Source organism: Petromyzon marinus, chromosome 8 (genome assembly GCF_048934315.1).
Source record: "Petromyzon marinus isolate PM22_M1 ecotype Great Lakes invasive population chromosome 8, UKy_Petmar_22M1.pri1.0, whole genome shotgun sequence".
In the NCBI taxonomy this organism is placed as follows: Eukaryota; Metazoa; Chordata; class Hyperoartia; order Petromyzontiformes; family Petromyzontidae; genus Petromyzon; species Petromyzon marinus.
Window position 1 is genome coordinate 12,189,169 of NC_133674.1, and position 15,421 is coordinate 12,204,589.

Consider the following 15,421-nt stretch of genomic DNA (forward strand, 5'->3'; position numbering starts at 1 on the left):
CGTTTCGGTTGCAACACAAGCGTCCGTCATCAGGTGATAGATAATTATCTGCTATTGTGGCTTTATATAGGCACGGGAGGGGAAGGGGGGTTTGTAGAGTTACATTGGTGAAACGAAGCGACATGTCTCAGACCAGGTTCGCGAACACAAAGCGGATTTGAAACACGGCAGAACCAACACCTGTGGGCACACATGACATTCTAGATTTGAAGCTTTCGTGACTGCAAGGATCCGTACTCTTTGGTTCTATTCGGTAAAGCCACGTAAGTAGAAAAGGTTATTTGCAAACCCACGGGTTTTTTTATCAGAGATTTGTTCACGAGGCAATTCAGATTTACAAACACAGACACAATTTCAACCGAGAAGATGGTTTCAAATTAAGCAACCACTGTAAAGATGTTCTAAATCGAACCAAACATTAAACTAATTTTCAATGGTACAGTATATTTTTTCAAGTAGTGGTACCCCAAACTTTTGCAGCTCTTAAAATTCCCTTTTCACACCATCAATATGTAAACTCCCCCTCCCCCCCTCGCCGACCTGCACATGTTCACCCCCTCTACACCGTTCATCATGCTAAGTCCGCCAATTAAATGCTATTTTTTATGCTAATTCCTTTGTCAAGGCACCTTAATTCCTCTCACACAGCTTAAAGGTCGCGGTCTGAGCTTGGCTGTGTTCACTCCAGCGCTGTCCTCGAGACAGTCTGGTCCCTTCACCTGATGAAGGCCGCTTGTGTTGTGGCCGAAACGTCGTGATTTTTGTTGTTTTGTTTTTTTTTACCTACGTGACTTTACCGAATAGAACCAAAGAGTACACATGACATTTTTTTTTCCGAGACCAAGGTGCTCTGCAAACCCTCGGGCTACCATCAGAGATGTGTTCATGAAGCCATCCAGATATACAGACACAGACAAAACTTTAATCGAGAAGATGGATTCAGATTGAGCAATCATTGGAAGGATGTGATAAACCACGTCAAGTTTTAACTGCTGTGATTTTCACTCTTACACCCGTTCTATTTTCGTTTACTAATGCAAGCTCAATGACATGCTAATTTCTCCAGCCCCCACCCGTCCCTGCACGCTACAACCCACCCCCCCCCCCGTGCCTATATAAAGCCACAACAGCAGATCATTCTTTCTCACCTGATGACGGCCGCTTGTGTTGCGACCGAAACGTCGTGTTCTTTTATTAATTTTTCTATCTACGTGACTTTACCGAAAGTATGTTAATGCTTTGTCTTTGTGTGCGTGCATGCCCCGTGTGTGTGTGTGTGTCCAGACAATTGTAGGAGCTCATGACACCCCTCCGGACAAGCAATGTTTTTTTTATTTTCACGTTACTTTATTTTGTATTTTGTGAAACATACAGTTTTATTTATATGGGCGAAAACCATGCAGAACAGAGAGATATCATACAAAGTCAATGAAGAAAGGTGCTTGAGTCAAGAATCAAACTGAGGTAATTTATTCTGTGATGCAGGAGCGTTACCTCTGTGCCACTCTGCCACTTCAGTTTAGTATTAACAATTTATATTGGTATTGGAGAGTTAGAACCCCTTGTACATGCACTCTCCATTCACTCAATTTTCTTCAATTACAAAACAACACGTAATAAGAGTTTTGACACTTCAACCGTCCACGATGAATAAAAACAACTGTTTGCTCAAAGCATATATTTTTCTAATCACAACATAAAGGACGACTCTCAAGCACACAGTTGAAACTATTTAGTTCCATATAGTTTACTCATTGAACATGCTGACGTTTGACAAATGACGGAAAACTAATCTCACCATGTGGAGTCCTAAAACACCGCAATTTTAATTGGTTGAGTGGTGGGTATCCACACTTAACTTTCTAGAAGCACAATACTTTCCGTATGCTGGCAGGGCAGGAAACCAAGTATCCTAAGAATTGCCCTCTTAGTTGATTTTGGTCATGTTTTTGTGCTAAAAATCTATTTGACAAAGTAGGTTTCCAACCGAAAGTGGCAGTTAAGAGAAGAAATTGTTTTCACTGTAAAAAAAATGAAGGGTAATGATTTTCTCCCCACAACTCCTTAAGTTATTGATGGATTCCATTCCAACTTTTCTTGGCAACGGGACTAAATAGTTCTCCGTGAAAATGGTGGAATGTTTTACTTGTGTTTTTTTAGTTTCCCTTTATCCCCCGAGAGATATCTAATTGTGTGTTTATATGTCAACACCTTCTGTATTCACCACTTACCATGCAATGTTTGTTTGAGAGTTGCTATCATGTTCAACTCACAATAATGATGTTGATAGTTCAAGCCTATGAGAAGAATAATTTCAGCCCATAAAATATCCAAAGCAATAAAAGTCAATAGCGGTTGTCTTATGGGACCTCATGGGACCTCCCTTGCCAGCATCAAAACACAAGAATAGGTTTTACCCTTTCTGACAATAAAACAGGTGGTAAGATGTCAAAACACCAAACTGAACCCTTGTGCAAGGAATCAAAGGTTTCAGTTTGGTGCTTTAACATTTTAACACCTGTTTTATTGCCAGAAAGGGTTAAAGCTATTCTTATATTTTGATACTGGCAAGAGAAGTCCCATGATGTAACTGCTCACTCCGAGCTCTCAATGTCCTGATAGTGCATTGTCTTTGTGCTGTTCGCCTTTGGCATCCTCTGGTCTAACACTGTTTGAGACTAGGCTCTAGAGAAAGTTGACTCTGATGTGGACCAATCAGTTTCAAAGACAATGCAGAGCGGTTACCTGATGCATAAACTGGCCCCTGTCGCAGGAATATTGCATTTTTACAAGAGACACAAACATAAAAGAGTGTCAAAAAATACTTGCAGAGATACCCCTGATGCCCGAATGCAGTACATGCTCCCTGTCGTAGAGCATTCTCCCATTGAAGCAATGAACAAGCTGGTCGCACTAGAATCCCCATACAAGTCCAAGAACCAAGGTATAGGTCTCCACGGCCAGTGAGGTACTATCAGCAGCACTGCTTCACTGTTCTTTAGTATCTTGAAGCATCTTGACCAGTGTTTTGTGTATTCGGAAGGTAATGAGGATTGTGTAGAGTATTTCCTTATTCCAGGATGAATTTGTTGAAGAAGTTACATTGTCAGGGACCTAACACGTATGCAGAACTTTGGTACTTTTGCCTTGTGTGAGAGGAATACGTCGATTATTAGAGACCCGGAATGGTCATTGAAGTGCCTGAACGCTGCCACATGGATAAAGCATTAATTTGTGTTGACCCATTGCCTGCTGAGGTGGTTAACCATTCCTTTATCAACCCCAACTAGGTGCTCTGCTCCAAGTGTTGTTCCTTGCCTCTGTCATCATCTCCATAGGGTCCGGGATGAGGTGTTTGAAGTACAGAGATCATGAGCGATGTAACATCGCTGCAGGAATCGTGATGTTGCATCACGTGTTGCATATTAGGAACACAGAGAAGTCCGTTGGGAAATCGTGAAGACGGTACAGAGCTCGTTTCACCACCTAAAACTCCAACACATTGACAATCTCCATTGAGCCCATTGGCCAGGGTACTTTGATGGGAGTTTATTTTTAAGCGCCTTTCCCACTCCATTCCCAGGACATGTTGAGAGAGGGGTGCCCAGAGACATTCTTTGGGTAGATACCTCTTGTCCATTAGAGTTATTTTTTGGGTTAGATCGCGTAAATATATAAATTTGTCGTTAAAACTCGCCACCACCCAGCACAGCCAACTAGTAAGGGTTGTCACGTAAACAGAACATGCCAATTCGTCACTAGTACAGCACACCGGTGTGTTGGAGAGCCAAGCCACAACATTTACAATCTGAGACAACCCTTACTAGTTGGCTTTGTCAGGTGGTGGGTTATAACGACACATTTATATATTTACGCTATCTAACCCAAAAAAACTCTATTATGGATGATATTGGTCGTGAAAGCCTACGTGTTAAATAGACACCTCTTGTCTTGCCACATGCGCAGGTTTCATTTAAAGCATGGGGGTCATGGGACATCGCCGCTCAACGTGTTCATGGCCAGCCACCAATTCGTCAACAGGAACTACTGGTCACGCGTGCACCCCGGGACAATTCCTCACTAGCTGACACCAATGCTTGGTCAGCGTTGGAGATTGGCAATCCGAATCATTACTGACTTATCCCATGAGCAACGGCTGAGGCAGATTACCTGTATGGACGCTGTAATTGTTGCGGGGCAGCATTCTGTAGATTGTTCTAGCATCCATGCCCTTGAGAAGCCCAAGAGTCTCGGCTGAATATTCTTGACATGGAGACTTCAGCATGGGCTCCGCAGCCCCCACAAAATGCCACTAATCGCTAATTAACTCCCTTTCGTAATGGTCAGTGTTGATAGATGGGGCCAGAGGAGGGTAACGGGGATTCTTACGAAAAAAATTGCAGGAGAGAGGGGGGGAGGTGTCAGGGGTGAAAGGAAAGCTTCACGATTTTGTGGTGGAAAACGAAATGGTATAGCTGGGATGCTTGGATGAGTGAGACAATAAAAGCAGTAAAGCAGAGTCAACTTAGACATGATTTCTTGCGTTACACAAAGAAACACCTGCAAAACCTAGTATTAGTGCAATCAATGTTTGTACAATGTTTGTATAATGGAGGGAAGCGAAACATCTTGCTTGTTTACTTCTCCAAAAACAGGATGTTTAAAAAAGATGGACCCGATTTGAAATCACTATATCTCTGCAACCACGAACCGCCCATGAATGAAACTCTTACCACTTGAAAGGGTGGGGCATATAGTTTTAGATTATTACTGCTAGATGCCTCTCCCAACGCACATACAGCCTCAGTCATTCGCAAGCTAGTGACCCCACAACACAAGGCGTTTCGCGTTCTGCAGTTCAGCAAGACTGAATCCGTAATTGCGGTGCAGCGTGCGTTTCAATGGCGTTTTGGCATTGATCCGCCAATGTCAAAGAGCATTTGTCGTTGGTGCCGACAATTTGAGGAAACGAGCTGTTTATGTAAGGGGAAGAGCACAGGGCGACCATGCACCTCAGAGGAAAACGTGAGAAGAGAGGCATTTGGGACGAATTCAACTATCGTCTCGATGTTGTCCGTACATAGAGCATTTATAATATGGTTAGTAAAACTTAATAACTCATTAAACCATTTGTAACCTTTTGTGTAATTGTAATACGTTGCCATCGTGAAATATACTGCTTTGAAATTTGGTCCTTCTTTTTAAACACCTACGTTGTGCGGACAGACTATAGACTTAAAAGACTGGACCAGCAGAGCAGAGTAATACATAATGCATTGTGATACTGTACTCGTATGTATTGCGACAATTTGTGTGCTCACACTTTGTACGACACTGGGACCATTGAACTACCCAATACATCGAGACAGTTTGTGCACTCACACCAGGTACTTTTGAGTTATCCACACAACAGCAGCTTCCCTGACCTAATACTTCACAGAATACTGACCTGTAGGATTATTAATTATTAATCCATATCTTTTCTGGAAAAAAAAACAGATTTGTTTTATTGTATTCTCGTGTCAAATCATATCCCCCCCCCCCCCCCCATATCTTGAACCTATTGCCCATAGGTTCTGCAATTTGATGTCAATCTAACCTTCCAGAGGAATTGTGAAGATTTGTTTAAACCTGTTTGATACCATTTAAATAATGAGTAAGGCCCAGAAGTGAGTCACTCAATAGACAATGAGATACCACACTGTACCATTTATAAGCAGGATGTAATGTCAGCAAGTTGATAATTCAACTTTTGAAACGAATGAGTTTAAGCATATTTTTGTAAGGGTTTGTCTATTAGTCATGCTGATGGGTATCCTAATTTAAGACTATTCTTTGGTTCTTCCGGTAAAGTCACGTAGAAAAACAAAATCATAATAAAGGTATTTGGGTTAGATTGCCTTATTTATAAATGTGTCGCAACCCTCCACCACCCGACACGGCCAATTAGTAAAAAATGTGTCACGTTGACAAAATACAAATAGTTCACTACTTTAGCCCACCGATGTGTTGAAGAGTTAATCCACAACATTTACAATTTTTGAGTTCACGTTTAGCTGGTAATTACATCCAGCATCATCGGGCAATTTGCCAGAATAGTGAAGCCCTCCACCTGCTCCCGGTCTTAAATAGAGCAGCAGGGTGACGTCATCATTTAGCCCAATCAGGTGCAGAGATCAGAGGCGGAAAGGGGGGGTATAGTAATGATATAATAGATTAGTAATTAAGATAGGATTGTCCCCTTTTTTCTGGCAACAGAAACACCTGCAAAACAGAACTGAAACCTTTTTTTTACAAGGAATCATGTCTGCATTAACCACAATATTTGTGGTCAGAATGCAAACAAAAAACACACTCTGATAATAGATGCATTGTCCTTGAAACTGATTGGTCCACACCAGAGACAGCTTTCTTTTGAGCCTCGTCTCAAACAGTGTTAGACCAGAGGATGCCAAAAGGCGTACAGCTCAAATACAATGCACTATCAGAGTAATGAGAGCTCGGGGTGATCATCTACATCATGGGACCTCCTTTGCCATTACCAAAATATAAGAATAGGTTTTTCCCCTTTTTTCTGGCAACAAAACAGGTGTTAAGATGTTAAAACACCAAACTGAAACCTTTTACAAGGAATCATGTCTGCATTAACCAACTAATTACTAATCTACAACTGATTACTAGATAGTCTACATGAGAGACTGCCAGTATGCTCACTCAGTTTAATAACCATTGCTACAGTCTACATTATAGACTACCAGTACAATCACCAGCTTAAAAACCAGGCTACACTCTACATTATAGACTGCCAGTACACTAAACGAGGTTAAGAACCAGGCTACAGTTTACATTATAGACTGCTAGTACGCTCATTGAGGTTAAGAACCAGGCTACAGGCTACAATATAGACTGCCAGTACACTCACCCAGCTTAATAACCATTACTACAGTCTACATTATATACTCCTTCTTTGGTTCTTTCGGTAAAGTCACGTAGAATGAGAATAAAATAATAAATTGATAAAATAAAATAACACAATAATATTCTCACGACGTTTCGGCCACAACACAAGCGGCCTTCATCAGGTGAAGGGGGCGAGACTGTCTGGTAGGACAGCGCTGGAGTGCTGTCTGGTAGGACAGCGCTGGAGTGCTGTCCTACCAGACAGTCTCGCCCCCTTCACCTGATGAAGGCCGCTTGTGTTGTGGCCGAAACGTCGTGAGAATATTATTGTGTTATTTTATTTTATCAATTTATTATTTTATTCTCATTCTACGTGACTTTACCGAAAGAACCAAAGAAGATGAATCATTGCAGTCACGAAAGCTTTAAATCGAAATTTACATTATATACTACCAGTACACTCACCAAACTTAATAACCAGGCTACAGTCTATATTATAGACTTCCAGTACACTCACTCCAATTTCGAACCAGGCTACAGTCTACATTAGTGCTTTTTTGCTTTTATTATTTTTATTTTATTTTTATTTTTTCTATCTACTTGCCTTTACTGAAGAACCAAATAATATGAATTCCTGCAGTCACGAAAGTTTTAAGTCAAAATTTAATATAAGACTGTTTATCTTGAGACATTCTTGAATCTTTCAGTCCCATGGTGAATATTGTAGTCTCCAACCATTATTCACCCAATTTCTCTGGACTTTATTTTTGTCTGTGTACGAATAAGAAGAGCCAGAACCCAAAATTTTTCCCATTATATACAGACATAGTCTTTCCTTGAATGTATTGTTATTTTATGAATGTTCTGAGGCTTTTTTGTTTGTTGCTTTTGTATAATATGTATATATAGTAGTATTCCTTCAGCAAAATCAAGGTTAATAAACGTAGGTCTGAGAAGAGCAGTGAATATATTGCAATTGTTACACATTCTCAGGTCTGTACATAAATGCCTGAAAATATAACTGCAGTTGCTGAAACCCCTGGGGAAAGATGTACGGTTTTCTTTAATTTGAAGAGGTTGAGAGGACTTATGTCCAATGGCTCCAGCGTGGATCACCCACATTCACATGATGGGGACATTGTCCCCCTCGTCTCCATTGTAACTGCATCTGTAGTTCATCGAAATACAAGGACTCCTCTACTTACGAATATTCGACTTACGAACTTTAAGAGATATGAACAAACCTCTCTGTATGTCCAGTTGCCTGTTTGGACCGAGAGTCGTAAGTTCAACTGCTGCGCAATAGATGGCGGTGGTCGTTCGATGTCAAGCACTGGCTTGTTTTGAGTCTCAGGAGTCAAACACTGATAGGTTTACTCAGGTGTCGGCAGCTCCTCATGATGCTATTGCCTGTTACAAGTTGATTTATAAAGAGAAGAAGAGAGCAACTGTGCAGATATCTCTTCGTAAGTTTTTCAAGAAAGTAGAGAGGAAACACCAAAGGGAATTAGCATCTACATTCGCAGAACATAAAGAACCAGTAGCATTATATCTGCAGAACATGAAGAACCAGTGGCATCTGCAGATCATAAAGAAGCAGTGGCATCTACATCTGCAGAACATGGAACTGCCCATATAGGACTCACCACTGTGATCTCTACATTGGGTCAAACTTAACATCTCTTAATGTTCGACGGCTTGTGCACCAGATCTTATTTATTCACGATGTACTTACAAAAAATTCCGCAGACTACCTACTGGATCTCCTCTCTGTTTCAAAGAACAAATTTGACCTCAGGTCTTCGCTCATTTACCAGCTTCACATTCCCTATTGCCGTACAAAAACTGGAGGAAGGGCCTTTGCTATTGATGCCCCCAGGGTCTGGAATGCTATTGCCAATAAACTGCAACTTGAATCACTACCTATGAGATCTTCACTCAAAGCTGCTCTAGAGGAGTTGTACAACCCTAGCTGCCACTGCTATTCAGTGGCCTAAAATATGGCTCTAGATTTTGGTGTTATAATTTATTTATGTAGTTTATTGTAAAAAAATTCGGTCACAGTCCCTATGATCACTGTTACATTGCATTCATGGCTTTTATTTTGGTGATTTCGAAAACGTTTTTTTTTGTTTTGGCAATGTTTTTTGTTTATTGTAGTACGGAGTTAGACTGATGGCCTTAATCTTAGTCGTCTTGTGGTTGTTGTTGTTGTTGTTATTTTGACTTGCATCCCACTGGGATTTTTGCACACAGCGTTGGTGTACGGTGCTATTTCAGGAATATTTTGATATTTTTTTCCTGTATTTTCTGTTTGCACAGCCACATAATCACTCTAAGATGTTTTCTTGTTCATGTTTTTTGTTTGTTGCGGTTGAACCCGATTCAAGAGCCGAATGGCTCACAGGGCTATACCAAATAAATGAACTATGAACTAACTATGAACTATGGAGATCCAGTGACATCTACAGGAGATTATACAACGTTTAAAGCCATTCCCCGTGTTTTGTGTACATGCTGTATAACATGCTTGGTATCTAGGAGTCAAGTTGGACTTACGAACTAATTGACTTACGAATAGACCGCTGGAACCTAACGCGTTCGTAAGTAGAGGAGTCCCTGTAATGAGACACTGACTGCGTACAAGGAAGCCTCATTTCACGTTAAAATATAAAAGGTAGATGCATTGTACAGTTTATACCACGGTACATTTCCACGTGTTTTGTATGGTTTTTTTTTGCAATAGTTGAGATGCTGGAATGTATCGTGAAATGAAAGACAAAATGATTTTAACATGGGAAATCTGCACTGAAATTATACAATAATCTGCTTTAATGTTGCAATGGAATGAGTACAGCATATGAAAAACAAGTGAAGCACAGGTCAGAGATTCAAATGCAACTTTACTTGTAATTAAACCATTGCTGGTGCTGTTAAGTGATTAACAACTATCCAATGGCTCATATTTTCCTGTTTGAAAGGTCTGGATAAGAGTGGTTTCTTAATGGGAAACCGCTGTCCTTGCTGTATATCGACTATATACACTCAATTGACTTTAATGATGTCCGCTACTGCGATGCCCTGTCATCTGCTCCACTGGCACAAAACCAAAAATAATCCTTTTGCTTCATTATTGTTATGATTGGGAGTAGCTGCAGTGTCGATGTGAGGGCTGTTAATCTACAGAGAGCCACCACCTCCCATTTGCATGCTTTTTCTCTTGAACTGCATGCCAGTCATTGTAGCAATGTCAACCTGCCACCGTCACTTACTGCTCATGGTATGCACATTATTACTGCACTATTTTATATGATACGCACATTTATTGTGAAATATTTCACCTCTCTCTCTTGGTGTTATTTTTATTGTAGTTTAATGTCGGTTTGAATCAGATTATCAGCACCAACCCATTATTGCACTGTTTGTATTAATTCTGTAGATGGAATAATTACAGCTTTATAATCGAACACATTTTTTAACACATCATACACCTCCAATGCAATTGCTTAGTAATGCATGCAAAAGTGTTTAAATTAGTTATATCAAGTATGCATAATGTTGTTTGGTGTCATGTTAAGGTTTTTTGAAACATTTTTTTATTACAATAAAGGTTTTTGGGTTAGATCACGTAAGTATAAATGTGTCGTGACCCTCCACCACCCGACACAGCCAGCAAGGTTTGTCAAGTAAACAACTTGCCAATTAGTGACTACTTCAGCCTACCGGTGTGTTGGAGAGTAAATCCACAACATTTACAATTTGAATACGACGTTTCGCTGGTAATTACATCCAGATATAAGAAATTACATCCAGCATCATCGGGCGATTTGCCAGAATAGTGAAGCAATCAACCTGCTTCCGGTCTTAAATAGAGCAAGATGACGTCATCACTGAACTCATCATGAAAATGTATTATCAATATGAAGTGTACGTACCAAAAGAGTGTTGTTCCCTGCCAATGTGCACCCTCTTGTATCACTTTGGCGGGGAATTTTGGCAAACTTATTTACTGCAAGCTATTCGCCGAACCATGTGTCCGAGAGGAGATTTGGGAGTATTTCAACGCCGCACGTTCTAAACACTGCCGTGGTAAGTTGCAACTTTGCCCACTTATTCCCAAAGTGGGGAATAGGCCATAAAGACCGGTCACTAAAAAGAGTGGTAGCGGCGAGTGGCTGGGAGGTGTGCTGTGACAGTTAGACACAGTGCGCACATTAGAATTTAATGGTCTAGAACATATGGCATTCCATTTGGGATGCCTGGCCATTCCAAATGTGCAAGACTCAAGGTAGCTGAGTTTACTGGCAGCAGCAGCAACTACAGAGTGGGAGGAAAATGTGTGGTGCCATCACACCTACAACAAAAACGGCTCCTTTAGAGAATGAACAAAAGTCAACACTCACCAACATCAATGGGTGTGTGGCATTGGGAGGGCTGTAAAACTGGCCAGCAAATGAAAAGTATCACGTGGCCTACACACATGCTGCTTAGTGGGAAAAGTATTCATGCACCAAGAGGACGCAAGCACAACTTGCCCAAAACAGAAAATAGAAAGAAACGGAATACATTTCGATTTAAAGCTTTCGTGACTGCAATGATTCATCTTCTTTGGTTCTTTCGGTAAAGTCACGTAGAATGAGAATAAAATAATAAATTGATAAAATAAAATAACACAATGAAATTCTCACGACGTTTCTGCCACAACACAAGCGGACAGCGCTGTCCTCCAGACAGTCTCGTCCCTTCACCTGATGAAGGCCTGTTTGATATGTACTAGGTGCCTCTGTGGATGTGTAGGCTTTGACTTTAACATAGCCATTTCTGTGACCAGTCACAAGCTAATCACTCAGCTATTTCAATGCTTAATTCTATGCTAATTCCTTTGTCAAGGCGCTTTGTTTCTTCTCACACAGCTTAAAGGTCGCGATCTGAGCGTGGCTTTGTTCGCTCCAGTGCTGTCCTACCAGACAGTCTCGTCCCTTCACCTGATGAAGGCCGCTTGTGTTGTGGCTGAAACGTCGTGAGAATATTATTGTGTTATTTTATTTTATCAATTTATTATTTTATTCTCATTCTACGTGACTTTACCGAAAGAACCAAAGAAGATGAAACGGAATACAATGAACCGTGTACAAAAGTCACGACAGTGACAATATTTATTGACACTTAAACAGCCTCAAAACCATTATGTGACTTAAACAACTGGTCCTGCTATTCATCATTACAGGGCATATCACAAGTATTCACTGCATGAGAATAATGCTATTTATTTATGCAGAAACGGCTCACCGAGTCTCTAAGACTTTTCAGCAGGGGTATGCATTGGGACTCAATTCCATTTGTGTGTGTGTATAGCAAACGAGAATACCCGGAGGAAACCCATGCATAAGAGGTAATAGCACGATAAGCTCTGCACAAATACATTAAAATCACTTGCGGCACTGCCTTTCTCTGGCCACCTTAAAGCCTAGTGGGATGCAAGTTTTGCAATGTGTTGTTATCCACTAGCCCTTAACTCCCATGTGTTACATTGGAGGGCATGCTACGCGTCTGGCATATTTGTAAGAGAGCAGCTTTTATTGAGCTAATGCTTTTTAAACGTTACTTTCTTACAGAGCACCAGATGCACAAGATAAATACATAATTAATAAACATGGGTGTCAATGTCCTCTGAGTGGACGTCAGCCCAAGTAGCCAAAGAGCCATGCGACAGCTTCCTCCTCCAGCACGTGCAGGGCAACCAGTCCTGAACGATGTGCACCACGGTCTCCTGGTTCCACATATTCACACAGCGGAATATCATGTAGCATGCCCCATTGATGTTCAGAAGCAGCACACGCCCCTCTAGTCACACCGGAAGCGGTTCAAATGAACCCACCTCGCACCTTGGGAGGTCGAAACCAGGCATGTAGACAGACGGATCACCGATGTGGTCCTTGTTAGGCACATCCACGCATCTCCACTCCTCGCCCCGGGCAGTGCGGATATCCAGCATACTCGAGTCTTCGGACTGTGGTAATGACCACACTGGGTGTCGTGGACTTCAGGCGCACAGGGGTGGAGGCTTGAAAATATCGATGTGAAGCAGCAACAAGAGAGCTGATAAGACTGTGTTAAAGACCCCGTGATGACATGTTCAACAATGGATCATTGTTTGCCAGTGTCATAGCTCAATCTAACATTTAAAGCAACCCATTGCATCTCTATACATACAACAAATAACAAACGTATTCCATATGATTACTTCGGCCTTCGTTGCACTAAATTGGCTTAATATACAATGAATAGTGCATATACCAGAATTTGCCAGCAAATATCATGTAAAATTAAGCACATATATAGAGTTATAGGAATAGGTTTTACCCTTTTAACTGGCACAAAAACTGACACCTTTATTCAAGGCATCATGTTTGCAATAACCACAACACAAGCAGTCAAAATGCAAGCAAAAAAGACAACTCTGATAATAATATGCACTGTCCTTGAATTTGATTGGTCCACACCCGAGACGGCTTTTCTTAGAGCCTAGTCTCCACTGGTGTTGGACCAGAAGACGCCAAAAGCCGTCTCGGGTGTGGACCAATCAAATTCAAGGACAGTGCATATTATTATCAGAGTTGTCTCTTTTGTTTGCATTTTGACTGCTTGTGTTGTGGTTATTGCAAACATGATGCCTTGAATAAAGGTGTCAGTTTTTGTGCCAGTTAAAAGGGTAAAACCTATTCCTATATCTTGTTACTGGCAAAGGAGGTCTCATAATATATAGAGTTGTGCATTAGTATTTCACCATTAGGAGAAAATCACTTCATATGCATTATAATATATACGTAGCGCAGTAAAACATACATTGCTGCTATTATATTCTACGACCTTGCATGTGGCACAAAATCGTATGAACAAGCCATGATGTACAGTAAGGTATACTGTAAAGAGCTATGCTATATGCCCTGAGAACGATTGTTTAAGGGCGCTTAACAAACAACATATTTTACTGCGACATTGAATTTCAAATGCCTATATGTATCCATAGTTTTAGGCATATGTAAGTGTTTGCATATGATGAATAATTTGCATCCATTTGCAGGGACCTCTGCAGGAAGCCATCTACACTCAGATACCATATTCTTTGGGTCTTTCAGTAAAGTCACGTAGATGGTTCAAAGAAACCATCTCCATGTCTTTACCGAAAGACCTATCTAGGTGACTTTACTGAAAGACCCAAAGAATATGAATTCCTGCAGTCACGAAAGCTTTAATTGAACTCAGATACCAGGTTAAATCAGTGCCTGCTTCATGCTCTGGTATTTTTATGTGCTTTCATGTTCTATATTCCCCTGTTATTTCCATATCTAAACACATTTTACACTGTGAGGAGTGGGAATGGTCCACCTTTTGAAAAATTCAATCTTATCTAAGTACAGTACAAACATTATGATACATTTGGCATTTAAATGTATTACAAGTTGACCTGTTTTCTGTGGTGATGGGGGGGTTAATCCACTAATTTACTCCATTATCAAAAATGTTCATCAATGCGGATAATAGGATTAATTTGCTGCACACATCCAATAATCCGTGAAATGTTTTTTTTTTTACAAATCGGAAGCCATTCTTACATGAAGAATAGAAGGGTGGGTAATTGTGGATAATTATTGGAAGAAAACGGATAAATAATAGGCAGCATGTAAGAGAAGTTCTAAAAAATAAATACTTTCAAAATTTCTTCCTTGACCTATGGAAGTCGGATTTGTGTGGAACCTATGGAACATTTGAATGAAGTTAAGAAAAAAAGAAATTGGAATTACGTACATAAAATGTGAAATGACGTATAATATTTGTTTCTCTCTAAAATAAATTGTGCTCCGTCCTGGTTAGGGAATCATACCTCATTGTGTTTTATTTAAGCAATACTTTACAAAATGTATGTAGCTTAACAGAACCAGAAATGCACTAAACAGCATAGAACTTAGTGATATAAAATCAGAATATATATACAGTATGTTTAAATATACCAAACTATTATTTTCACAAGTACATATCTAATGCAACGGAAAAAAATACAATATTAATGATTTTTTTTCAAAAATTTAGTTTAAAAGTGAACAAAGCAATATAATATTAATGTATGCATATGTAGTCATACTTTCTGTGCATATGAATTGCAGAAGAACGTTCTGCATATTGTGATAAAAATACAGTCTATGAATTGTGTTTGGCAAGTGCTGAACCCCGAAAGGGACAAAAATTTGTTGTGCTTTAGTCTGAGCTTTAGAATGATAAGGTGACCTTACAGAGGGCTTCCGAATCCCTGCCAGGGGCAGATTATACTATATCAATCAGAGTCAGCTGTGGCTGTGATTGCATCTCCTCCTACTCTGTGATGCCCCCTCTGTGATGTCACATCTGCTCGAAGGCAATACCTCTTTATCAGTTGAAGATTTTAACCTTCTTGAGCATCGAGAGTGAGAATAAAAATGAAGTATCTGAATTGGCATAAGAGTCTGAAATGTGCAGCCAAAAT

At 40.3% G+C, this 15,421-nt stretch overlaps 1 long non-coding RNA gene across 1 annotated transcript; it reads right to left on the bottom strand.

Moving 5' to 3' along the window:
• Nucleotides 1-8,255: 8,255 nt before the first annotated feature.
• LOC142924108 (uncharacterized) lies at nt 8,256-14,032 on the bottom strand. The gene is made up of 3 exons (XR_012941267.1): nt 13,264-14,032; nt 12,779-12,964; nt 8,256-12,670 (listed from the first exon to the last, which is right to left on the bottom strand). It is a non-coding gene; the product is annotated as an uncharacterized LOC142924108 (long non-coding RNA).
• Between the last annotated feature and the right edge of the window lie 1,389 nt (nt 14,033-15,421).